Source organism: Schistocerca piceifrons, chromosome 1, assembly GCF_021461385.2.
Source record: "Schistocerca piceifrons isolate TAMUIC-IGC-003096 chromosome 1, iqSchPice1.1, whole genome shotgun sequence".
Taxonomy (NCBI): Eukaryota; Metazoa; Arthropoda; class Insecta; order Orthoptera; family Acrididae; genus Schistocerca; species Schistocerca piceifrons.
The window spans coordinates 167,188,855-167,214,960 of NC_060138.1; the positions used below are offsets into that span (position 1 = coordinate 167,188,855).

Below are 26,106 nucleotides of genomic sequence, written 5' to 3' on the forward strand. Positions count from 1 at the left end.
GCTTTCCTACTTCCCAACAATCAACAACTGAATGACTGAATGACTTTCCTCAGCTCCAGTGTAAATTTAATTTTACTGTGGTGTGAACACTAGAAAAGATTTGTTTAATTAATTGGTGCCACATGTCCACGAGTACAGTACATCGTCCACGTTTCTCATCCAGTAATGTATTTCAGAACGTAGCGGCTCTTTATCTGAACATGAGAGTTCAAAATTTTCTAGAAACATTTCAGCTAACAAGGAGCTCAGAGGGGATCTCACAGCTAACGCATCTGATTGACTGTACGGTCAGTTGCTAATTTCATATACTGTTTCCACTGGATTTGATTTTAGGTAACAATTGTGTTATAGCCTCCGATATCATCTATGTTACAATTTCCGTAGCCTCTCCAAATATTTTAGTCCTGCGCCAGTACTCACCTGTGTACTGTTGTGGCTTGGATATTCTTTTACTCTTAATCTTTCAGTATAATGTAATATTTATTTGTTCATAGTTTCTTTGTGTGTATCATTACGTTTGTGCTTCGCGTATACCAATGAAAAAGTAGGTTACCGCTCAACTGAAGACAGTTGACTGAACAACCTGTGTGCATTTTCCTTGTGTTTTCCTTTGTTAACTGTCGTATCTAGCTAGTGGACGAGTCACGATACCCCGGGTACCTGCACAGTGTGCTAATACAGCGTGTCCAAGTCAAATTTGTGTTCTTCTTTTTTATTACGTCATGTTTACGTACACTGGGATGTAAATATCTTCAACGTTTCACGGCCCTGTCAGCAACTGTGTAAATATTAATTTTAATAATTAACAGCCTCAGTTGTACCTGAGGCTGTTAATTATTAAAATTAAAATTAACTCTGGGATACGTTTTTAAACAGGTCTTTACGAGAGGAAATGGATTACCGAATAAAAACACAGGATGCTATGTGAAAAAGTTGCACTGCTGTTCACATGATCGTAACGAAAAATGCTACACGAAACGCAGTCATGCTGTTTACAGGTAGCTAATCAGGACTTGTTTGGTGCATTTTTCTATTTTGCTTCTGGCCGAGATTTACTTGGGGGGAGAAAAATATAGAACACACTAAAGATAGGATGGCTTCTAAAAATGTACGCAATTCCGAATGGCGTATATCTGAAAGGAATAACATAGTCAATGTAAATGGGACACCCTGCACACAGGCAACTTTCAGAACGTATTCCCCTCACAAAAAATGTACACTGTATGTACGCAAGTGTCATCACATCACGTCCATTTTCGGACTCAATTTCTACATCTTTTCGCAGTATACTAAACATGGCTAACGCAATTTCTTCTCTGTTGCGATTACACATTTCGTGCAGATCGATAGGAAGACGAGGACTATTTCTCCACACCTAACCACATTATACATTATCTGATCAAAAGCATCCGGATATCCGTACATAATGCGAAATCGACCACTACACGTCACAAGTGGCGGACTCGTCAATATAAAGAGGGGCGAAGAGTACCGTGTTGTCAATAGAGAGACGGTAACAGTAGAATGGGCCGGTTAGGAGAGCTCAGTGCCAGTGGATGTTACAAGAGCAACAAATCCATCAGGGACACTTCTAAACCTTCGTCCCTGGTCGGTGGATGACTGGTAAGCAGTGATCTGGAGTGATGAATCACACTATACCCTGTAGCAATGGAAGGGCCTGGGTTTGGCGAATGCCTAGAGATCAGCATCTGCCATCACGTGTTGTGCCGACAATCACATACGGGCAGATGGTGTAACGGTATGGGGCTGTTTTCCGTGGTTGAGGTATAGTCTCTTACTGAGCTTAAAGAAACACTTAATGCGGAAGGATTTCAACAGATTTTACAGCACTGGGTACTGCTTACAGCAGAGGAACACTTCGAAGATTACCACTGTTTCTATCTGCATGGCAATGATGTCATATTTGAGTCAATGGTATATGGACAACAGAATTCCTCAAACGGACTGGCCTGTGCAGAGTCCTGACCTCAGCCGAATGGAACAGTAATGGAATGTCTACACCTACATCTACATTTATACTCCTCAAGCCACCGAACGGTGTGTGGCGGAGGGAACATAGAATTTTACTTTCGAATTCACTGAACGCTTCACGCATAGCCCTCCTTACGCTAACTTTGACATCGTTTAGCTTCTGTTTGTCTGAGAGGTTTTAGCTGCGTTTAAACTTGCAGTGAAGCTCTCTTTGCTTTCGCAGTAGTTTCCTAACTTTGTTGTTGAACCACGGTGGGTTTTTCCCGTCCCTCACAGTTTTACTCGGCACGTATCTGTCTAAAATGCATTTTATGATTGCTTTGAAATTTTTCCATAAACACTCAACATTGTCAGTGTCAAAAATGGCTCTGAGCACTATGGGACTTAACATCTATGGTCATCAGTCCGCTAGAACTTAGAACTACTTAAACCTAAGGTCATCACACACATCCATGCCCGAGGCAGGATTCGAACCTGCGACCGTAGTGGTCACTCGGTTCCAGACTGAAGCGCCTAGAACCGCACGGCCACTACCGGCCGGCTTGTCAGTGTCGGAACAGAAATTTTCGTTTTGATCTGTTAGGTAGTCTGAAATCTGCCTTCTGTTACTCTTGCTAAACAGATAAACCTTCCTCCCTTTTTTTTATATTCCTATTTATATCCATATTCAGGGATGCTGCAACGGCCTTATGATCACTGAGTCCCTGTTCTGCGCTTACAGAGTCGAAAAGTTCGGGTCTGTTTGTTATCAGTAGGTCCAAGATGTTATCTCCACGAGTCCGTTCTCTGTTTAATTGCTCGAGGTAATTTTCGGGTAGTGCACTCAGTATAATGTCACTCGATGCCTTGTCCCTACCACCCGTCCTAAACATCTGAGTGTCCCACACTATATCTGGTAAATTGAAATCTCCACCTAAGACTGTAACATGCTGAGAAAATTTATGTGAAATGTATTCCAGATTTTCTCTCAGTTGTTCTGCCACCAATGCTGCTGAGTCGGGAGGTCGGTAAAAGGAGCCACTTATTAACCTAGCTCGGTTGTTGAATGTAACCTCCACCCATAATAATTCACAGAAACTATCCACTTGTGCTTCACTACAGGATAAACGACTACTAAAAGCGACAAACACGCCACCACCGATGCATGCAATCTATCCTTTCTAAACACCGTCTGTGCCTTTGTAAAAATTTCGGCAGAATTTATCTCTGGCTTCAGCCAGGTTTCCGTACCTATAACGATTTCAGCTTCGGTGCTTTCTATCAGCGCTTAAAGTTCCGGTACTTTACCAACGCAGCTTCGACAGTTTACAATTACAATACCGATTGCTGTTTGGTCCCCGCATGTCCTGACTTTTCCCCGCACCCTTTCAGGCTGTTGCCCTTTCTGTACTTGCCCGAGGCCATCTAACCTACAAAAAAAGCCCAGTCCACGCCACACAACCCTTGCTACCCGTGTAGCCGCCTGCTGTCTGTAGTGGACTCCTGACCTATCCAGCGGAACCCGAAACCCCACCACCCTATGGCGCAAGTCGAGGAATCAGAACTTAGACATCGCGCCAAACCCTAGCGTCCAGTCTGACTATCTCCTCTTTTTTCGGCTCTTCGGGAAGAATGGGCTGCCATTCAAATGGTGCAAATGGCTCTGAGCACTATGGGACGTAACACCTGAGGTCATCAGTCCCATACACTTAGAACTATTTAAACCTAACTAACCTAAGGACATCAGACACATCCATGCCCGAGGCAGGATTCGAACCTGCGACCGTAGCAGCAGCGCGGTTCCGGACTGAAGCGCCTATAAATGCTCGGCCACAGCGGGGCTGCCATACTTCCGCAGCTATGAAAGCGCCTTATGGGAAATGTCTCTAGCAGAATTCAAGTTCCCACAGAGGCGAAAGATTAATGTCCACTAATATGTACCAGGATACTTCTAATCAGACGGTGTACTTTTATTTGCGGAGCCTTTGAAAACCCTTGTGTGTCTAAAATTAATGCAACATTTGGAGTGTTGTGGAGGAAACGGGGTTGTATGATATACTCTAATGATAACTAAGCGCATTCGGGATTCAATTCGACAATTTACTAATGCTTGTGTTAATGTTAGCGGAGACATTTTCTACATTTCATATAAAAAAAGTGTTTCAAGTTGTATGATGACACATTCTCTTCCTATGTGTTTCCCATGATCCATGTTCTATGAAGAGCTCTACGAAATGAATTCAAATACGGAAACGACGAAGCATTTTTGGACATCACTCCATGTTATACAAGTTGTAACAGAGGGTATCTTATTCCCTTTTGTAACACCTTATTTAAGTCTACGTAAGTACATACGGAGGTTACGACTTGTGCATCTGAAACATCTATTTTGAGTGCTTTCCTGATGCCCGAGAACCTTGCCTTCGATGTATCTGCTGTTTATGATGAGGGTGCAGTTGTTATTGGCTTCAGTAGTAACAGTGTAAATACATCAAAGGAAATGTCCACTCTTGAAGCTGACGAACAATCCAAACAAGTGCCAATGAACCGTAGCTTTTGACATCTTGACATATGTTCCCTTTGGCACGAGCCACAAAGTGAGGGAACTCTCAGCGAATGGCAGGCTTTCAAACAACGGTGCATTTCCTCAGTATGTAAGCTATCAATGTTCGACACAAACTTCTTAACATTCTTGCTGAGACCCTGGGTTGAAAAATGCTGTGCATCTCTCAGAGACAAGCATCATGGCTCGGTAGATTACTGAAGTTAGGTTCGTGATCCAGAGATTTGAAGGTCGCTCCTCGGTCAGTCGTGGTACTGTTTTATATTTTGTGGCTCTTAATGGAGCTTTCACACTGGACAATACAGTAAAAACAAGCAGAATGCACTGTGGTTGTGAATCTGCATTAAAATGTAAAATTGACCAAGACGCGCTTGGTGACCTCCTTCTGAGGTCTGATGAACACAAGGACATAGCACTTGCGACACAGTAATGTTTTGTAAAGGGCAGGATTATTCAAATCAACATTCAGACTGATGAATGCTTTAGTTATATACATGTGGTAAAATTCTGATGCAAGAAGCCGACTTACTAGGATAAAAAGAAATTAAAGCTGTTCTCCGTCCGAAAACGGATTCGAATTCCGCTGTGATTTAGTAGGAATGGTGCTGTGGATGTTGTGGAGGTGATATGATTTGCCTTCCTCCAAACTTTGAAATGACTTGCCCAATCAGGCACTCTCCGTATCATATCACCAAATCAACGCCGGGGGTGAAAGAAGCAGTAACTTACAAAACTGAAATCGAAACCGGGATCTTTGGATTGTAGTCTGGCTCTTATCCACTGAGACAGCGAGCCACATCTGCCCTTTTATGTATGGACGCCAAGTAGTTCTAGACGACACTATGAAAAATATTGCACATACAAATAAACACCATTAATACCGGATATTTTTAACACTGTATCTCCAGGCTGTATCTCTCATGGCAATAGTTGAAATTTTGCAATGCCTTTACCGCGGGAACTCTTAACTGTTCTAGTTGTTTCCAAATTGAGTGAAACCTAAACATCCGTCTGAATTTCCTACTTCAGTTTAGAATTTCCGCTGCTTCTGTGAAACTTTTCAGGAGAATAAAGGCAAAAGCCGATTTCATCATTCATTCCTCTCCATTAGATTTTGTACGCCGTCGCTAATGACCACGACTTCGAGGGTATACGTCACTGTCCTCGCATACTTTTAAAAAAAATAATCGCAAGTGAACTACAGACAGCCATACAATTCACGTTACAATAAAATTGACGTCTCTCCTGCAACGGAGATAAGTTGGGTCTAAATAAATGTATTCAACCTCTTCTCATTTTACGTTATACGCAACTCAGCATTACAAACCTCAGATGTAACGCCCATATTCAACTGTTATTTATGACGGCGCAAAGCAAATACTTTAGATTAATAAACACCTTCTAGTGACACGTTGGCTTAATATATCCAGCGAACTGCCCAAAAATATAGTCTACGTAAAAAGATCTGCGGGCGTGCAATACCGAGAATATTCTCCAAGTTAATGATAAATACAGAAACTCCTTGGAGGGGTACTACCACGTTAACTTTAGTGTTGTCGCTCGTGTGCTTACAGATGCCAAGTTTGTTTGCCATTAAAAGTTCCGTCGCTGCCTTCTGAAGTGGAAGTTTCGCCCGCTATTCGCAAAGAACGTCATCTAACAACTTCGCTGAAACAGAACCAAAATATTTTTGCGCTCTACATTGAAACCTGCTCCACACACAATCCGTAACAGGCTTCTGATCTCTTTTAGGTACACACGTGATGGTTTCATTTTTTAATTTCTTTTCCACTGGGGCAGCCACTGAGGATTTTTCGCTTGATTGTCTCCTATAGAGCGTCAATTATTTCTATTGTCAGCATCTTCCTTCGATAGGGTGTCAATTGGCAATGTTCTTTCCAGTGGAGACCAAAACTTACGGTGACTGAGGACCACACCTTTCCTTCATACTTTACTCCCTCGTCACTGTAATAATGTCACAGCTATAGTGACGTTGCAGGTAAATCATGACCTATTCACCATTAGCAATAGTTATGCCTTGTTTAAAGGCCAAATATGACTAAACGTCAACTCGTCTTCCTTCGCACTTCTCTCTTTTGTTTGAAGTAGGCTGAGGCTGCCATTAGTTGGCATATTCTTTTTCTTCCTTTTGTATGCCTTCGATTCCTTGCAATAGTAAGCACTCTTTCTTCAGACTGTGGCATAACCAATATTTCTTTCTTTTCCTTTGGTATCCAAGAGGTTTCTATTCTGCCCATCTTAACTTCTTAACACCATCTCCTTCCTCGTCCAGTCTTTCCAACTCACACCCTCTGCTCTGTTTCTCATCCACATTTCCAGTGCCTTCAGCCTTCGTGTCTCATCTTTTCGCAATGCAAAAGAGTCTGAATCTATAGAACTATGCTCCATTGTAGTACTTACCTAATCTTTTCCTCTGATTTTAATGTCTGTTTCTTGGACGCTTCTTTGACTATCACGCAGTTATTTGTGTTTCTCATCTCGGGTTCTGCATTATCACAATTCCCAAATAATCGAATTCTGTCTGCTCCAGTTCTCCAATTATCTTGATTTTCGCTGCCTCACCTCTTCCGCCCAGTATCATTTTTCTTTTGTATTCTTCACATTTCCTATTTAGATCTTCCAGCATTCCGTGAAGTAACGTCTTGGATTCCTCTAACGTCGTATCGTCAGCAACGCGCATACAGTCCATGCTTTTGCCTTCAACACATAATGCTACACCGAGGGAGGTGGCTCAGTGGTTAGCACACCGGACTCGCATTCGGGTGGACGACAGTTCAGACTCGCGTCCGACCATCCTGATTTAGGTTTTCCGTGATTTCCCTAAATCGCTTCAGGCAAATGCTAGAATGGTTCCTTTGAAAGGGCACGGCCGATTTCCTTCCCTAATCCGATGGGACCGATGACCTCGCTGTTTGGTCCCCTCGCCTGATTCAACGAACCAAGCGGACTCCATTCCGTCTATGCACTCTCCTATGATTTGTTCCGCAATTTCTGTTGCATAATTTTCACTCTACTTTAGCAGATGGAATGAATTAAATACAAACCCTTGCCAGTGAAAGAACTACTTTAACCATAATCGGTATACCGAGCACTAAGTCACACAATAAATAAATAAAAAAATAATAATAATAATTAAATGTCTGCATCACCGACCTCTCGAATTTCAGTGACCTATCACTGCATCACCAATCCCGATTCATTCAGACTATCGTGGTGGGACAGGTTATCTCCTAAGTCGATGCCATGAGTTCCGTGCTATGTATGGCGAACTGTAACAACTGCTCTCCATTGTGCTAAACTTTTTTCCTTCCATATTTGTCGATGGCTTCTTCAAACAGATTGCAGTCATAATAATACGGTTACTTTCACTTCAAACCGGGTGAGTTGTAAGATCACGAAGCCGTATTGAAACCACCTGAAGTCCAGTGGGACGGTAGCATTTTGACGCAGAACAATGCGTCACGTGACTTCGAAAGAAGCCCAATGTATTTTTCTTCGGTTAGCATGGTCAGAGCGACAGAGAAACAGTACCATATCGAAATTTAGGGCAAAACCGTAACACGCTGTAAGTCACACAGATACTGACCATCAAACACCACCGCGTCAACCTTGTATAAAACAAAAACAAAACTAAGTTTTCCTTAAAAACCACACAAACAAACAAATGAGTATCTGAGTTGCATACAGCTGCCACAAAACGAACCAAAGTCGACAAAGAAAGCATGTGAATGTTCCCAACAATATAAACAAGAAACGAACAGGGTTAACTGGAGGATTTTGAAAAGACACACCGGCGAGAATCGTGGGTAATAATTGTGAAATGTGTATACCACTGCCAGGGAAAGCATCCCTAGGCTGTACAGAACAAACACAGTCTCACAGCGGCACACACGTGAAAATAACATGATTTCGCAAGTGGAACTAAAATTTATAAGTAATTTTTGCAACGACAAACTGTTTTTAATCTCAAAACTGGCACAAAAACGCATGTAGAAACAAATTTATAATTATACCCTCACTCTTCGAACTTGTACACACGTAAAAGTTTCGAAAATAAAGAAGAGAAACGCCTCTGGCGAAGAAACAAATAGCCTTTCATTTAGTCGGGAATACGGAATTTATACTCTAAGGAGGTATCAATATTTTATTTCTCAACTCAAGAACAACAGAATATACATGAAAAAAGGACGCTAGGACAACAATTTTTCATTGACTGGCTTGACCAGTTTGCAGACTGCATGTTCTGTCACAACTCCACTTCAACTGAAACCGAAAACACTTGATGCAGATATTTAGGGGAAAGCCATACCTCCCTATACTACATTGTCGGATGGTATCATACTGAAGTCCGTAAGCTCAGACGAGCATCCGTCGCCGCACATGTGTTGACCTGTAAGTGGAACCAAGTCGACGAACGTCATTCTACAGGGTGTTACAATAAGATACGGCCAAACTGTCAGGAAACGTTCCTCACACACAAATAAAGAAAAGATGTTATGTGGACATGTGTCCGGAAACGCTTACTTTCCATGTTAGAGCTCATTTTAGTTTCGTCCACCTACGCTCAATGGAGCACGTTATCATGATTTCATAGGGATACTCTACCTGTGCTGCTAGAACATGTGCCTTTACAAGTACGACACAACATGGGGTTCATTCGCGATGGAGCTCCTGTACATTTCAGTCGAAGTGTTCGTACGCTTCTCAACAACAGATTCGGTGACCGATGGATTGGTAGAGGCGGACCAATTCCATGGCCTCCATGCTCCCCTGACCTCAACCCTCTTGACTTTCATTTATGGGGGCATTTGAAAGCTCTTGTCTACGCAACCCCGGTACCAAGTGTAGAGACTCTTCGTGCTCGTATTGTGGACGGCTGCGATACAATACGCCATTCTCCAGGGCTGCATCAGCGCATCAGGGATTCAGGGATTCCATGCGACGGAGGGTGGATGCAAGTATCCTCGCTAACGGAGGACATTTTGAACATTTCCTGTAACAAAGTGTTTGAAGTCACGCTGGTACGTTCTGTTGCTGTGTGTTTCCATTCCATGATTAATGTGATTTGAAGAGAAGTAATAAAATGAGCTCTAACATGGAAAGTAAGCGTTTCCGGACACATGTCCACATAACATATTTTCTTTCTTTGCGTGTAAGGAATGTTTCCTGAAAGTTTGGCCGAACCTTTTTGTAACACCCTGTATATGTGTGATACACAGACGGAAAAAACTCGCAGTACCAAAAAATAATTAATGTAGAGTAACGAAATTTCAGAAATACCTTTCTCTAAGTAACATATTCAAGTGATTACCATTGCAAGATCAAAGGTTAATGTAAAATGAAGATGAGCCACTGAAAATGTGATATGCTGGCACATCAACAGCACGTGTAACAGCCAGTATGTTGAGTGCAAGCACGGAAACGTGCATGCATTGTGTTTTACAGTTGCCGGATGTCAGTTTGTGGGATGGAGTTCCATGCCTATTGCACTACTTGGTCTGTCAATACACGGTCGGCTGTTTGTGGATGGTACTGGAGTCATTGTCCGATGATGTGCCATATGTGCTAGATTGGAGACAGATTTGGTGATCAGGCAGCCCAAGGCAACATATCGACACTGTAGAGCATGTTGGGTTACAACAGCGGTATGTGGGCGAGCATTATCCTGTTGGAAAACACCCCATGGAATGATGTTCATGAAGGGCAGCACGACAGGTCGAATCACCAGACTGACACAAATTTGTTAAAATTAAAACTTAAAACAGTCTTGATCGCAATTTTTGTTATTGGAGTGAGCGACCGGCTTCGACTCTTTCATAGAGCCATCAAAAATGGTTCAAATGGCTCTGAGCACTATGGGACTTAACTTCTGAGGTCATCAGTCCCCTAGATCTTAGAACTACTTAAACCTAACTAACCTAAGGACATCACACACATCCATGCCCGAGGCAGGATTCGAACCTGCGACCGTAGCGATCGCGCGGTTCCAACTGTAGCGCCTAGAACCGCTCGGCCACTACGGCCGGCCATAGAGCCATCTTCAGACTCCAGAGCGGTGGATGGACACTGCCAGAAACCGGTCACTCACTCCAATAAAAAAAATTGCGGTCAAGACTGTTTTAAATTTTAATTTTAACACTTTTTAAGACAGCTGACTATGTTTTCAAAAATTTTATGACACAAATTTGCCGTCAGGGTGCTTGGGATAACCACGAGAGTGTTCCCGCTGTCATACGAAATCGAACCCCAGACCTTACCTCCAGATGTAGATCCAGTATGTCCAGCACGTAGACATGTTGGTTGCACGCCTTAAACTGGCCTTCTCCTTACCAAAACACGGCTATCACTGGCACCGTGCCAAAACCAACTTTTATCAGTAAACACAAGACTTCCACCTTGCCCTCCAATGAACTCTCGCTTGATACCACTTAAGTCGCAAATGGGATGTCTGGGCTCTGTAGAACGCACGTTACAGCGTATCTGGCTCGGAGCTGTCCTTGAAGTAATCGATTTTTGACAGTTAACTGTGTCACTATAGTGGCAACTGCTGGTAAAACTGCTGCTGCAGATACAGTACTATGTGACAGAGCCATACTACGAACACGATGGGCTTCCCTCTCGGTAGTGTCACGCGGCCCTTGGAACCCGGTCTTCTTCCCACCGTACATTCCCGGGATCTCCGCTGCCAGCAATCAAATACAGTGGCTAGATTCCTGCCAAGTCTTTCTGCAGCAGCGCAGAAGGAACATCCAGGAGCCCTTTCACACGACCTTATTAAAACTTAGTGAGATGTTGATACTGGGGTCTTTACAATGAAATGAACACCCTTAGCTGCTTACAGGCGTTGCCGTACGTCAACGGGGACAGATGAAAATGTGTGCCCCGACCGGGACTCGAACCCGGGATCTCCTGCTTACATGGCAGACGCTCTATCCATCTGAGCCACCGAGGACACAGAGGATAGCGCGACTGCAGGGATTTATCTCTGGCACGCCTCCCGCGAAACCCACATTCTCAACATAGTGTCCCGCACTACATTCGCAGTGCCCCCGCCCACTATACACATTAAACGCGGCGCGTTGCCGATCCCCGTAAGAGTTCGGGCACTGTTTGTGCATTCGCACAGGAGAAGATGGTCAAGTGGCCGGTGAGCCTTAACTATATATAAGAGGGTATCTGTTCTTCCGGACATGTCCGAAAGAACAGATAACATCGGTAACCGTGCAGCTCGTTAGAATGAAATTACAATGAAATGAACACCCTTAGATGCTTACAGGCTTTGACATACATCAACGGGGACAGACGAAAATGTGTGCCCCGACCGGGGCTCGAACCTGGGATCTCCTGCTTCTGAATATAATGGACGGGGGCACTATGAATGTAGTGCGGGACACTACGTTGAGAATGTGGGTTTCGCGGGAGGCGTGCCTAGAGATAAATCCCTGCAGTCGCGCTATCCTCTGTGTCCTCGGTGGCTCAGATGGACAGAGCGTCTGCCATGTAAGCCGGAGATCCCGGGTTCGAGTCCCGGTCGGGGCACACATTGTCATCTGTCCCCGTTGACATGTCAACGCCTATAAGCAGCTAAGGGTGTTCATTTCATTCTAACGAGCTGCATGGTGACCGATGGATATGTCCGAAAGAACAGATACCATCTTAGTATATAAATGGGGGCTTTGTCATCTTAAAGACATTATTGACTAGCACCAACTCACGACGTGTAATCTCGAAGGTAACACAATCACAATCGTTGCCGCGCGTATTTCAAACAAATCTGATGAGCATCCTTATGCGACTGGCGCGAAATTTGAATGGACATCGTCTTTCGGATGTAGAAAGACTTTCGATTGTGTCGCGCAACTGCTCCTTGATGCTGCGACTTTTTTTCCATCAGTGTACGTATCCCTCTTCTCGTGCGGTGCTCCGACTCTCTTGGTAGTGCGATACAAACAGAAACATCGTCGACCGAAAGAGAGGAAAGTTGGCGGCAAAATTACGCTGTCAGCGCCAGGCGGCTTCTGCCAGCTGGGCGCCACCTGCGTCTATTTACAACGGCAGCCGCACCGCTGCACTTGGCACGTTGGCAGGTGTCAGCCGTGTGCGGAATGCCGCCGCCATCGCTCTTCTTAGCAAATTATTGTGTAAATAAGATCGTCATATCGGATCGAATGGAGATTTTTACTCAACTCAAAGAAAATCAGCCGCAATTTAGAGTTCCGTTATTCGAGTAAGACTGTGCGACAGCACAACAGCCAAAATCGTACATCGCGTGCAAGGATCTTGAGAATAAGGTAAGAACGATCGCCGTGTATAGGGGCATACAGGCAATCGTTTTTCTTTCGTTCAATATGTGCATGCAATGCGACTAAAAGTTCCTAAAACTGGTATGAAGTACCCTCCACTAGACACTGTCATTAGGTTGCGGAGCATGTATGTGTGGTTGCTACGTGAAGTGTGCTAAGATAAAAAAAAACGTTTATGAGAAAACAGGATTTAAACGTTGGACCATGTTAAACCGAATTATTACAATAAAATAATTCCACGATCAAACGAATACTTCATATTATCTGTTACAAGGCTATTCAGTTTCACTTTCTCCCTTCCGTCATCATACTAATTTTAGTACGTATAAGAATGTGAGGCGCCCAATGCAGTCTCGACTTTACAATTACAAAGCGACCACAATGTAGATGTCAAAAAAATGTTCAAATGTGTGTGGAATCTTATGGGACTTAACTGCTAAAGTCATCAGTCCCTCAGCTTACACACTACTTAACCTAAATTACCCTAAGGACAACACACACACACACACACACACACACACACACACACACACACACACACACACCTGAGGGAGGACTCGAACCACCGCCGTGATCAGCCGCACAGTCCGTGACTGCAGCGCCCTAGACCGCTCGGCTAATCCCGCGCGGCTGTAGATGTCACAGGAAGACGATAAGAACATAGAATGCGAATAAATAAATGGATGACCAGATAGTTGGATGAACAGCGGAATCGGAACTATAGGCAGAATCTATCACAATTAATAGGGAAAACTTACACGGGTGAAAATATACGATAACAGAAGTAAAAAACGATCGATTAAAATCATACGTTACCGAGATAATTGCGAATGCAGGACTACAAGCTGCCGTTCTCTTATGTGTGGTCATTAAACAAGTAGCTTAATCGTTTGAAACGTTAACGTTTCGACAAATCCCCATATAACTGAGCTCTAATTTCACGCATGGCATGTCTTCATAACAAATACAGCACTGCTTCAGCACGTACCATATTAAAATATACTGTACACTCGTGCTTTGTAAAGGTGGTGCTCCAGGAGTCTTCCTCCCATTTGGCTACATTACTGTACTCCTATCTGTAGTGAGGTGTCCGCCCCTCGTGGTCTCGCGGTAGTGTTCTCGCTACCCGAGCACGGGGTCCCGGGTTCGATTCCCGGCGGGGTCAGGGATTTTTCCTGCCTCGAGATGACTGGGTGTTGTGTCGTCTTCATCATCATCATCATTCATCCCCATTACGGTCGGAGGAAGGCAACGGCAAACCACCTCCATTAGGACCTGGCCTAGTAAGGCGGTGCGGGTCTCCCGCATCGTTCCCCTACGCTCTGTACAGAAGCATGGGACTTCTCATCATCTGTAGTGAGGTATGAATTCTTTCAAACAACCTGGATCACCTAGTAAATAACGACAAGGATGTACAATTGGCTGCATCCGTGCTTCAACTGCGTCAACGGTGTCGGCCTTTACCTTACAACTGAGATGACCCTAAGAATGAGGTTAGGTGCCCTTCGAGGTCTACGTACAGGCATCGCCCGACGTACCTACGAGGGTTGCCCAGAAAGTAATTCAGCGCGTATTTTTTTCTTCAACATTTCTTTAATGAACGAGAATTACACACATGAAAGAATCGTGTTCCACCTACACACCCTATTTTCCCACATAATTTCCACCCCGTTCCATGACCTTCCTCCAGCGCGAAACAAGGGCGTGTACGCCCTGTCGGTACCAATCCTTGTCCTGGCGGCGGAGCCAATGCTTCACTGTGTGAATCTCCTCCTCATCGTCCTCAAAATGCCTTCCACGGATGGCGTCCTTTCATGGCCCAAACAAGTGGAAGTCCGAGGAGGCTAGGTCAGGGCTGTAGGGTGAATGGGGTAACACTGTCCAACCCTGTTTTGCGATGTGTTCAGGTAGTCCTCAGAACTAGTGTGAGGGCCGGCCTGTGGCCGAGTGGTTCTAGGCGCTTCAGTCCGGATCTACGCGGCTGCTACCGTCGCAGGTTCCAATCCTGCCTCGGGCATGGATGTGTGTGATGTCCTTAGGTTAGTTAGGTTTACTTAGATCTAAGACTAGGGGACTGATGACGTCAGATGTTAAGCCCCATAGTGCTTAGAGCCATTTGAACTAGTGTGGGGCCAATCGTTATCGTGTTACTGCAAAACATCTCCTGGGCTGCTGTGGCACCGAAGTCGCCGGCCCGTCTTGTGTTTTGTTACTGTGCTGACATATGCTTCTGATTTAACAGTACCGCCTCTTGACATCACATTAATGAGAATCACATCTTCACATTCCCAGAACACGGTGATCATGACCTTACCGGCGAAACTAGTTGCTTTGAATTTTTTCTTCTGTGGGGAGTGAGAATGGCGCCATCCCATCGATTGCCATTTTATTTCGGGCTGAAAATGTTTAACTCCGGTTTCATCACCTGTAACAATCCGGGACAAGAAGGCCTCCTCCTCAGCTTCAAAACGTTGCAACAAATCAAGACAAATGTTTTTTCTGTGCGATTTGTGATCCACCGTTATACACCCTTATTAACAATTATAGTACAAAGTAATACCTCCAGTTACAGTTACATTTTCAGAAAGTACACGAAGTCCTTTCATCCATACATGAATTTCTTCATCATTACTAACTTTTCTACAGGAGCGCGTATACAATGTATGTGGCATGTTACTATAAACACTGCTAGCCCAAGCAGTTATATTAAGTGGACCCATATTCTTCCGTGGCTGCAGGGTTAACTTTACTCTGGACGTCGCTACTGAAAATTCTGGTAGTGGTTGGTTTACCCTAGGAATCGTTGGTGGGTCCCTTGGTGAGCCGACCCAGCGAGGAGCCAAGTCTATGTAATCAAGGTTGCTCGCCTCCTACATAAGCGAGCAGTGCACGCGAACGGAACCATTCCACTGTGAGCTGTATCTGCAACAGCATTGAAGCACTATGCCTCGTCGACGTATGTATCGTCAACGCCGCCACCGCATGCCTGTCTACGAACATATTATTAGGCTTGAGAATGAACTTGGACACTTTTGAATATCCAAGAGTGATTGCATCCACACTTCCTTTGCTGATTGACAGAAACAGCGGCAACTGCCGAGTCATAATGCATCTGTCCTCGCGAATGACATCATCAGCTCGATACAACACGACAGGTGTGACAGTCGTTGATGGTCTCCTCGACCGCTGCAAACCGTGGAGCTCCGCCGAACCGCCTTCTGATGACCTCACCTTCCGCGCCCAGCGACTAACTGTACTTCTCTCGACAGCACATGCTCCGCAGACTTCGCACAAACGTTTGTCAATATTCCCCACAGTTTCTTCCACAGTCGCGAACCATCTCGTGAAAGCTTATTTAGAAAGTATCTAGAACTATCTTTTTAAGTGGGTTACGTAAGGATACAGTACAACCTGCTAGGTAACGCACCCACAGTGGCCGCGAAACGAGAGTTCGACTAACTACAGCATCCACAGAGGCGTTTAAGAATTCATTCTTTTAACCTCCATACGTGAATGGAACGGGAAGAAGCTCTGCTACCTGGAGAAATGGGAAGTACCCTCTGCTACGCACTTTAAAGTAGCTTTGCAGAGGATAGGCGTGTAGCAGCGAAACAGAGGCGTTCTGCGTCGTGTGGTCTACTGTTTGAAGATCCGAGAGCGTAGTTCCTAGAAAAGTCAGATAATATACAGGGCTATTACAAATGATTGAAGCGATTTCATAAATTCACTGTAGCTCCATTCATTGGCATATGGTCACGACACACTACAGATACGTAGAAAAACTCATAAAGTTTTGTTCGGCTGAAGCCGCACTTCAGGTTTCTGCCGCCAGAGCGCTCGAGAGCGCAGTGAGACAAAGTGGCGACAGGAGCCGAGAAAGCGTATGTCGTGCTTGAAATGCACTCACATCAGTCAGTCATAACAGTGCAACGACACTTCAGGACGAAGTTCAACAAAGATCCACCAACTGCTAACTCCATTCGGCGATGGTATGCGCAGTTTAAAGCTTCTGGATGCCTCTGTAAGGGGAAATCAACGGGTCGGCCTGCAGTGAGCGAAGAAACGGTTGAACGCGTGCGGGCAAGTTTCACGCGTAGCCGCGGAAGTCGACGAATAAAGCAAGCAGGGAGCTAAACGTACCACAGCCGACGGTTTGGAAAATCTTACGGAAAAGGCTGAAGCAGAAGCATTCCTTAAACAGGAGATTGGAAAACCGATGGATCGGTCGTGGTGGAGATCGTGATCAACAATTCATGTCATGACCTCCACGCTCTCCCGACTTAACCCCATGCGATTTCTTTCTGTGGGGTTATGTGAAAGATTCAGTGTTTAAACCTCCTCTACGAAGAAACGTGCCAGAACTGCGAGCTCGCATCAACGATGCTTTCGAACTCATTGATGGGGACATGCTGCGCAGAGTGTGGGAGGAACTTGATTATCGGCTTGATGTCTGCCGAATCACTAAAGGACATATCGAACATTTGTTAATGCCTAAAAAAACTTTGAGTTTTTGTATGTCTGTGCAAAGCATTGTGAAAATATCTCAATAAAGTTATTGTAGAGCTGTGAAATCGCTTCAATAATTTGTAATAACCCTGTATTGCTTCCTGCTACGTATATCTCGCGAAAGAAACGACAAGGTGAAACTACAGAGATTCGAACTCACTTGGAGACTTACGGGCAATCGTTTTTCGCGTGAATCATTCACGAATGGAAAAGCAAGTGAGGAAATGACAGCGGTACACAAAATACCCTCCGTCACACTCCGCAAGGTGGCTTGCGATGTGCAGGTGTAAACGTAGATATACAGGATGCACGAGAAACTTCGAGGGTCCGGCTTCGGAAACGCGCGACTGCTATCGTCGCAGGTTCTAATCCTGCCTCGGGCATTTGTGTGTGATGTCCTTAGGTTTCAGTAGTTCTAAGTTCCAGGGGACTGATGACCTCAGATGTTAAGTCCCATAGAGCTCAGAGCTATTTGAACCATTTCAAACTTCGTGGGGTTGTATAGGTTGTGTTGAGGAACAAATCTAAGATAAGTACGTGTCCAGAAACTGGATTGAACGACGATACAGTGCGTCGAAGTTACAGGCGCGAACACTTACGACTGTGTCACGCTTTCGGCTGCAATCGTTACCTGGTACGCTGACGGACCGTATAGTGAACTCTCACAATGTTGTTTGTTGTGCAGTGATCGCGAATGATTGCCGCGGACGCCAGTGGAAAAGATTGTAGCTAGCTGTTGCGTAGAAAGGCCTTGTCTACTGTGATCGCAATGCCCTGTTACATCAGTGGATGGCGGTTTGGGAGACGGGTTTCCGCCTGTACTTTATTTTTCTCCTGTATACTGGAAAATGTTGGAGGTTTTTTAGGGTTCCAGGAGAAAAATAAACTGCGGATTGAAATCCGTGTCCGAAACCGTTATCCATCGAGGCAACAAAGCATCGCATCCATAGGAGACAAAGCCTTTCTCCGCAACAATTACGCTATTGGCCATTAAAATTCCTACACCAATAAGAAATGCAAATGACAAACGGATATTCATTGGAAAATATATTATAGTAGAACTGACATGTGATTACATTTTCGCGCAATTTGGGTGCATAGATCCTGAGGAATCAGTACCCAGAACAACCACCTCTCGCCGTAATAACGGCCTTGATACGCCTGGGCATTGAGTCAAACAGAGCTTGGATGGCGTGTACAGGTACAGCTGCCCATGCAGCTTCAACACGATACCACAGTTCATCATCAAGAGAAGTGACTGGCGTATTGTGACGAGCCAGTTGCTCGGCCACCACTGACCAGACGTTTTCAATTGGTGAGAGATCTCGACAATGTGCTGGCCTGGGCAGCAGTCGTACATTTTCTATATCTAGAAAGGCCCGTACATTACCTGCAACATGCGGTCGTGCATTATCCTGCTGAAATGTAAGGTTTCGCAGGGATCGAATGAAGGGTAGAGCCACGGGTCGTAAAACATCTGAAACACTTCCACTGTTCAAAGTGCCGTCAGTGCGAACAAGAAGTGACAGACATGCAACCAATGGCACCCCGTACCACCAGGCCGGATGATACGCCAGTATGGCGATAACGAATACACGCTTCCAATGTGCGATCACCGCGATGTACCCAAACACGGATGCGACCATCATGATGCTGTAAACAGGACCTGGATTCATCCGAAAAATTACGTTTTGCCATTCGTGCACCAGGTTCGTCGTTGAATACACCATCGCAGGCGGTCCTGTCTGTGATGCAATGCCAAGGGTAACCGCAGCCATGGTCTCCGAGCTGATAGACCATGCTGCTGCAAACGTCGTCGAACTGTTCGTGCAGGTGATTGTTGCCTTGCAAACGTCCCCATCTGTTGACTCAGGGATCGAGACGTGGCTGCACGATTCGTAACAGACATGCGGATAAGATGCCTGTCATCTCGACTGCTAGTGATAAGAGGCCGTTGGGATCCAGCACGGCGTTCCGTATACCCTCCTGAACCCACCGATTCCATATTCTACTAACAGTCATTGGATCTCGACCAACGCCAGCAGCAATCGCGATAGACTACAACCCGACCTTTATCAAAGTCGGAAACGTGATGGTACGCACTTCTCTTCCTTACACGAGGCATCACAACAACGTTTCACCAGGCAACGCCGGTCAAGTGCTGTTTGTGTATGAGAAACCGGTTGGAAACTTTCATGTCAGCACGTTGTAGGTGTCGCCACCGGCGCCAACCTTGTGTGAATGCTCTGAAAAGCCAATCCTTTTCATATCACAGCATCTTCTCCCTGTCGGTCGAATTTCGCGTCTGTAGAACGTCATTCTCGTGGTGCAGCAAATTTAATGGCCAGTAGTGTAGCTTCGTCTCCTCCACTGGCGTTCGTGGCAGACAGTCGCGATCACTGAAAAACAAACAACATTGCGAGACGTTCCTGCGGTCCGCCGGCGTACAAAGTGACGTTTGCTGTCGAAGGGTGGCGGGGCGCCGGCGCCTTCAACTTCGACGCACAATAGTGTCGTTGTTGACGTTTCCGGACAAGGATTCCTCAAGACACACTCTACTTTCAGTCGAAGTTCGTCACAACATTTCCGGAACACCCTTTAGTTTTAGATGGGACTACACTGGGCAGTATCACTATTACGCAGCCGTCTCCCCCGCTTTCCGACAGGGATTGACTGTCGCGCGACCGCTTCGCCCGTTGCCGGGCCGTCATCGATCTGCATTCCGGCCGTTATGCAAGCCGCACCGTTCTGCAGCGGGCGCATTATTGATCGGCTCCTGACAGCAGCGGCACCAAGAATTTGAACGAGCCACCCACTCCGCGCCGTGACGCGAAGCTATCGATCCCGACTTGCACTCTGCTGTGCAGCTGTGCGGGGGTTCCCCCGGCTGGCTGCCACCTGTTCAGGCGCTGCCACCGCCGCCGCCACTCCGCGATACCCATTACCGACTATTAGCTCCGCCCACAGCTGTAACGTGCCCGAATTACTGGTGTCTAGCACTCCGAGAACCGACAACAGCGAAGTCCAAGTACTAGAGAGGTATAATTAAAGTGCAGCTACTCACATAGGTCCAGTGTGGACTGCATTTATCGAATGGCAGCGAAACTTGGTTTATATTCTAATGCGGTAATGCTGAACCTATTTACGCTGGAAAAAAAAATAGTTCCAATTTTGGTCACCAGGTGCACATCTGGCGCTGTGAATGCAGGAAAGACGAATAGAAATATTTCCATATGTGATAGATTAGGAACGGGTAGTGGGCAAAAAATGTCAAACAAGTGAAAATAACATAATGTTGATTTTACTATTAACCCCTACTTACACAATCTGTTCAATATGAACATCGGAGACGTCGACGAGATGCTGTACAGCGCCAGATTTGCACCTGGTGGCTGAAATTGCAAATAATTTTTTCCAACGTAAATCGATTCCGCATTAGCGCACCTATCAAGCTTCGCTGCCTTACGATAAATACAGCAAAACTGGACCTCTGTGAGTAGCTGTACTTCAATTGTAATCTCACGGTACCACATCTGTGAACCAGGACGTCTAGTTTCTCAAAGCAAATAGGTTCGAGTCGGCAGCGCGCAACACCGAAACGAGAGCAGTTGGTTGTACTCGTAAAATTTCTCGGTTCTAAGTGAATGCGTTTCCAGTTGTTTCGGGCTGCCTTTTACTACGAGAACTCTGTTGATAATTTTCACTAGTTCTTAGGTTGATCCATGTTGTGTGAAATTTGTGGAGGTCTGCGACTTTATTACGAAATTTAAAAATTACTATTTTCTCAGTTTTCCACGACATACTTCGACAGTCTCCTGCCACGGTGAGGTGTCTTACAGTTACATGTACACTAATTTCTAATTATAAATTATTTTAGTGTGTGATGAGGTCTGTTACCTTGATGCACCTGTGAAGCTATGTACCGAAATTTGTCCCCGTCCAGAAGGAGTTATTTATTTTAGTCTGTGCCCTAAGTGCGTCGGATCTTTAATGATCGCAGTGATGATATTATTTATATTTTCGATGAATACATACTTGATATGCACACTTAGCTTAAGAATAAACACACCACAATTACATCGCAACTGTTTACTATCTACAGATTCCGAGCCGGGCGCTGTGGCCGAGCGGTTCTAGGCGCTTCAGTCCGAAACCGCGCTGCTGCTACGGTCGCAGGTTCGAGGCCTGCCTCGGGGATGGATGTGTGTGATGTCCTTAGGTTAGTTAGGTTTAAGTACTTCTAAGTCTAGGGAACTGATGACCTCAGATGTTAAGTCCCATAGTGCTTAGAGCCATTTGAACAGATTCCGAACTGCTAAGATAATGTTCAAATGGCTCTGAGCACTATGGGACTTAACATCTGAGGTCATCAGTTCCCTAGAACTTAGAGCTACTTAAACCTAACTAACCTAAGTACATCACACACATCCATGCCCGCGGCAGGATTCGAACCTGCGACCGTAGCGGTCGCGCGGTTCCAGACTGAAGCGCCTAGAACCGATCGGCCACACTGGCCGGCTGCTAAGATAAAACATATTTGCTAAGATAGTACGTACAGAAAGGATAAAATCTTTCACAGAAGCATATTTATAACATTGCACATATTATACAGTATGGTTGTTTATATTTAGTGATTTATTGAATATCAAGATTTTTTAAAAGAAGGTATAAAGAATGATATGCCTTCGCCATTATTAAGCTCCTCTGTATTATTAAAACAACCAATTCACGTTGGAAAAATTTTTGAAGAAATTTGCATCATCAATTCAAAGCTTGTTATCTAGCAACTTTATACCATGTACTACGGCACAAAGGAAATTTATGGCTTTGAACAGTTCTGTCGTTATAATAATAAAAGCGAAAATTGTACTAAAAGATGTATTCAAAGGAACTGATCATCCGTGCTTTATATTTGCACCTATACTCCCTCACAGAATGTTGCTTGGAACTGAAACAATAAAATGTTTTGTAAAGAAGTTCTGACTCTTATACCATAGTTGCTGTCAGTGTCCTTTTTCTTAATTTTATGCGAAAGTTAAACATAATTAAAATTCTAATTTCAGAAACGAATGTACATCTACGTAACACTATTTCGTTTACAGGAGCAGTAGATGCCATGAAACCCCACGTTGTTGGCGCAATCTCACTAGCATGTACGTTCGAGAAACGAAAACTTTCGGAGTACGGCCAGATGAGTGTTTATGATGATGACGATGGATTTCGGGTGCTCAACACCATAATGTAGCAGCACAACATAATATCAATCCACACATCATGTGGTTTTAACGATGCCTATTCTCTCAAGCCAAAGTGCCTTCTGGCAATCAAAAAATATTGAATCCATTTGATATCCCCAATCTATGCCACTCATTATGTCACGAGAATAAAGAGGTAGTTGTGCTTCATAACAACGGTATTGTTTTAATCCGTGTTGGCTATCTGTAAATAAATCGTTTTCTTCGAGGTAATTAATAATGTTCGAACACAGTATTTATTCCGAGATCATACTGGAAACTGACGTTACTGGTATGGTTCTGTAATTCAGCGAATTACTCCTATTTCCTTTCTTGAGTGGAGTAACCAGTGCAACTTTCTGGTGTCTAGGTTCGAATTTATCGACGAGTGAGTGGTTGTGTGTGACTGCTGAGTATGAAGCTATTGTATCAGCATACTCTGAAAGGAACCTAGATGGTGTGAAATGTACACAGTGGGCCTTGCCTTTATTAAGTGATTTAAACTGCTGCACTACACCGAGCATACCTATGTTCGAGTTACTCATGTTGGCAGTTGTTTACGATTGGAATGCTGGAATATTTACTTCGTCTTCCTTGGTGAAGAAATTTCGGAAATCCGTTTTTGGTAACTCTGCTTTAGCGAGACTATCATCAGTAATGTTACCATTGCTATCGTGCAGTGAAAGTTCTGACTGCGTCTTGCGCTGGCGTAGTTTACATACGAGCAGAATCTCTGGGTTTTCTGCGAGTTTTGGTTGGCTAGCTGATTCTCTCGAGGGGACCAAACAGCGAAGTCATCAGTCCCATCGGATTAGTAAAGGATGGGGGAGGAAGTCGGCCGTGTAATTTCAAAGGAACCATCCCAGCATTTGTCTGAAGCGACTTACGGAAACTACGGAAAACATAAATCAGGATAGCCGGACGCGGCTTTGAACCGTCGTTCTCCAGAATGCGAGTCCAGTGTGCTAACTACTCCGATACTTTGCTCGTTGCGAGATTTGGAGAAAAGTTTCGTTGTGGAAACTTTTAAAAGCATCTCGGACTGAAGAGTGTGGTAAAGTTCAAGCTTCCGTAGAACTTCGCCAGTCTTGGGGATTTTGCGTTCTTTTAAATTTGGCATGCTTTTTCCATGGCTTATGAAACAGTGTTCTGACTTGTTTTGTGTACCGTGGGGGATCAGCACCATCTCTTATTTATTTATATGATATATACCTGCCGGCCACTGTGGCCGAGCGGTACTGGGCGCTTCAGTCCGGAACCAAGCGGCTGCTACGGTCGCAGGTTCGAATCCTGCCTCGGGCATGAATGTGTGTGATGTCCTTAGGTTAGTTCGGTTTAAGTAGTTCTAAGTTTAGGGGACTGATGACCTCAGATGAGAAGTCCCGTAGTGCTTAGAGCCATTTGAACTATTTGATGTATATACATACAATCAGGTACGTACGAGCTGTGCATCACAAACTTTACCTCAAGAGACGAAATCACCCTGTAGCACTGTACGGTATCTCTCTACGACATGTATGAAGGGCGAATTTCAACATTTTGGGCATTTCATATGATATATTCTTAACAAGAACCACACGAACCATACTTAATAGGGCAAACGTCTTTGTGAGCTCTTCTAACAGCGGGGCGGTAGTTTGCGATGTTCTTATATTGTTACTATTAGATCGAGTCCGTAAGTATTATGTCGCTGATCTTCTAAAGCTCTCTCCAATGCGGAAAAATTATACAGTGCCATTTAAAAAATTCCGTGTCATAACCCGTGTGCCCTAAGCGTAAAATACGCTTTCGTACGTCAGAAAGTTCGCCGCGAAGTCCGATATATCGGTAAATTATCGAAAACTCATCTCGATAATTTACTCATTTTGGATGCATGCGGAATGGCCCGCCTTAGCTTCATACCTTGTTATGTACAGAGGTACATCTATATAGCGAGTCGCGGGCAATGTCGCATGCACCGCTACGGAAGGCAGTTGTGCTCGCGGTACAAGAAAGATCTGGAGAATGAGGAGAGGCAAAAGTTAGTAGAGATTCGTGCTGCTGTAAAAAGAGTGACGCGCGAAGCATTCAACCACTACCACCGTCATACCTTAGCAAAAGATCTTGCTGAAAACCCAAGGAAATTCTGGTCTTACGTAAAATCGGTAAGCGGGTCGAAGGCTTCCATCCAGTCACTCACTGATCAGTCTGGCCTGGCAACGGAAGACAGCAAAACGAAAGGTGAAGTTTTAAATTTAGCATTTGAGAAATCTTTCACGCAAGAGGATCGCACAAACATACCGCCGTTTGAGTCTCGTACAGATTCCCGTATGGAGGACATAGTGATAGACATCCCTGGGGTTGTGATGCAGGTGAATGGGCTGAAAATAAATAAATCGCCGGGTCCCGATGGGATTCCAATTCGGTTTTACAGAGAGTACTCTACTGCACTGGCTCCTTACTTAGCTTGCATTTATCGCGAATCTCTTGCCCAACGTAAAGTCCCGAGCGACTGGAAAAAAAGCGCAGGTGACCCCTGTATATAAGAAGGGTAGAAGTACGGATCCTCAAAATTACAGACCAATATCCTTAACATCGGTTTGTTGCTGGATTCTCGAACATATTCTCAGTTCGAATATAAGGATTTTTCTTTAGACAGAGAAGTTGCTGTCCATGCATCAGCACGGCTTTAGAAAGCGTAGCTCCTGCGAAACACAACTCGCCTTTTTTTCACATGATACCTTGCGAACCATGGACGAAGGGTATCAGACGGATGCTATATTCCTCGACTTCCGGAAAGCGTTTGACTCGGTGCCCCACTGCAGACTCCTAACTGAGGTACGAGCATATGGGATTGGTTCCCAAGTATGTGAGTGGCTCTAAGACTTCTTAAGTAATAGAACCCAATACATTGTCCTTGATGGTGAGTGTTCATCGGAGGTGAGAGTATCATCTGGAGTGCCCCAGAGAAGTGTGGTAGGTCCGCTGTTGTTTTCTATCTACATTTTGGATAGGGTGGATAGCAATGTGCGACTATTTGCTGATGATGTTGCTGTGTGCGGGAAGGTGTCGTCGTTGAGTGACTGTAGGAGGATACAAGATGACTTGGACAGTATTTGTGATTGGTGGAAATAATGGCAGCTAACTCTAAATATAGATAAATGTAAATTAATACAGATGAATGGGAAAAGAGTCCCGTAATGTTTGAATACTCCATCAGTAGGGTAGCGCTTGACACAGTCACGTCGATTAAATATTTGGGCGTAACACTGCAGAGCGATATGAAGTGGGACAAGCATGTAATGGCAGTTGTGGGCAAGGCGGATAGTCGTCTTCGGTTCATTGGTAGAATTTTGGGAAGACGTGGTTCATCTGTAAAGGAGACCGCTTATGAAACACTAATACGACCTATTCTTTTGTAGAGTTTGGGATCCCTATCAGGTCGGATTGAGGGAGACACAGAAGCAATTCAAAGGCGGGCTGCTAGATTTGTTACTGGTAGGTTTGATCATCACACGAGTGTTACGGA

The 26,106-nt window shown here is 44.8% G+C and overlaps 1 protein-coding gene and 1 non-coding gene across 4 annotated transcripts in view; both read right to left on the bottom strand.

Annotated features, from left to right (window-relative positions):
• LOC124784187 (protein yippee-like 2) overlaps positions 1 to 26,106 on the bottom strand; it is a 627,503-nt gene that overhangs the window by 298,323 nt on the left and 303,074 nt on the right. The window lies entirely within an intron of this gene.
• Trnat-ugu lies at positions 11,434 to 11,507 on the bottom strand. Its single transcript has one exon. It is a non-coding gene; the product is annotated as a tRNA-Thr (tRNA).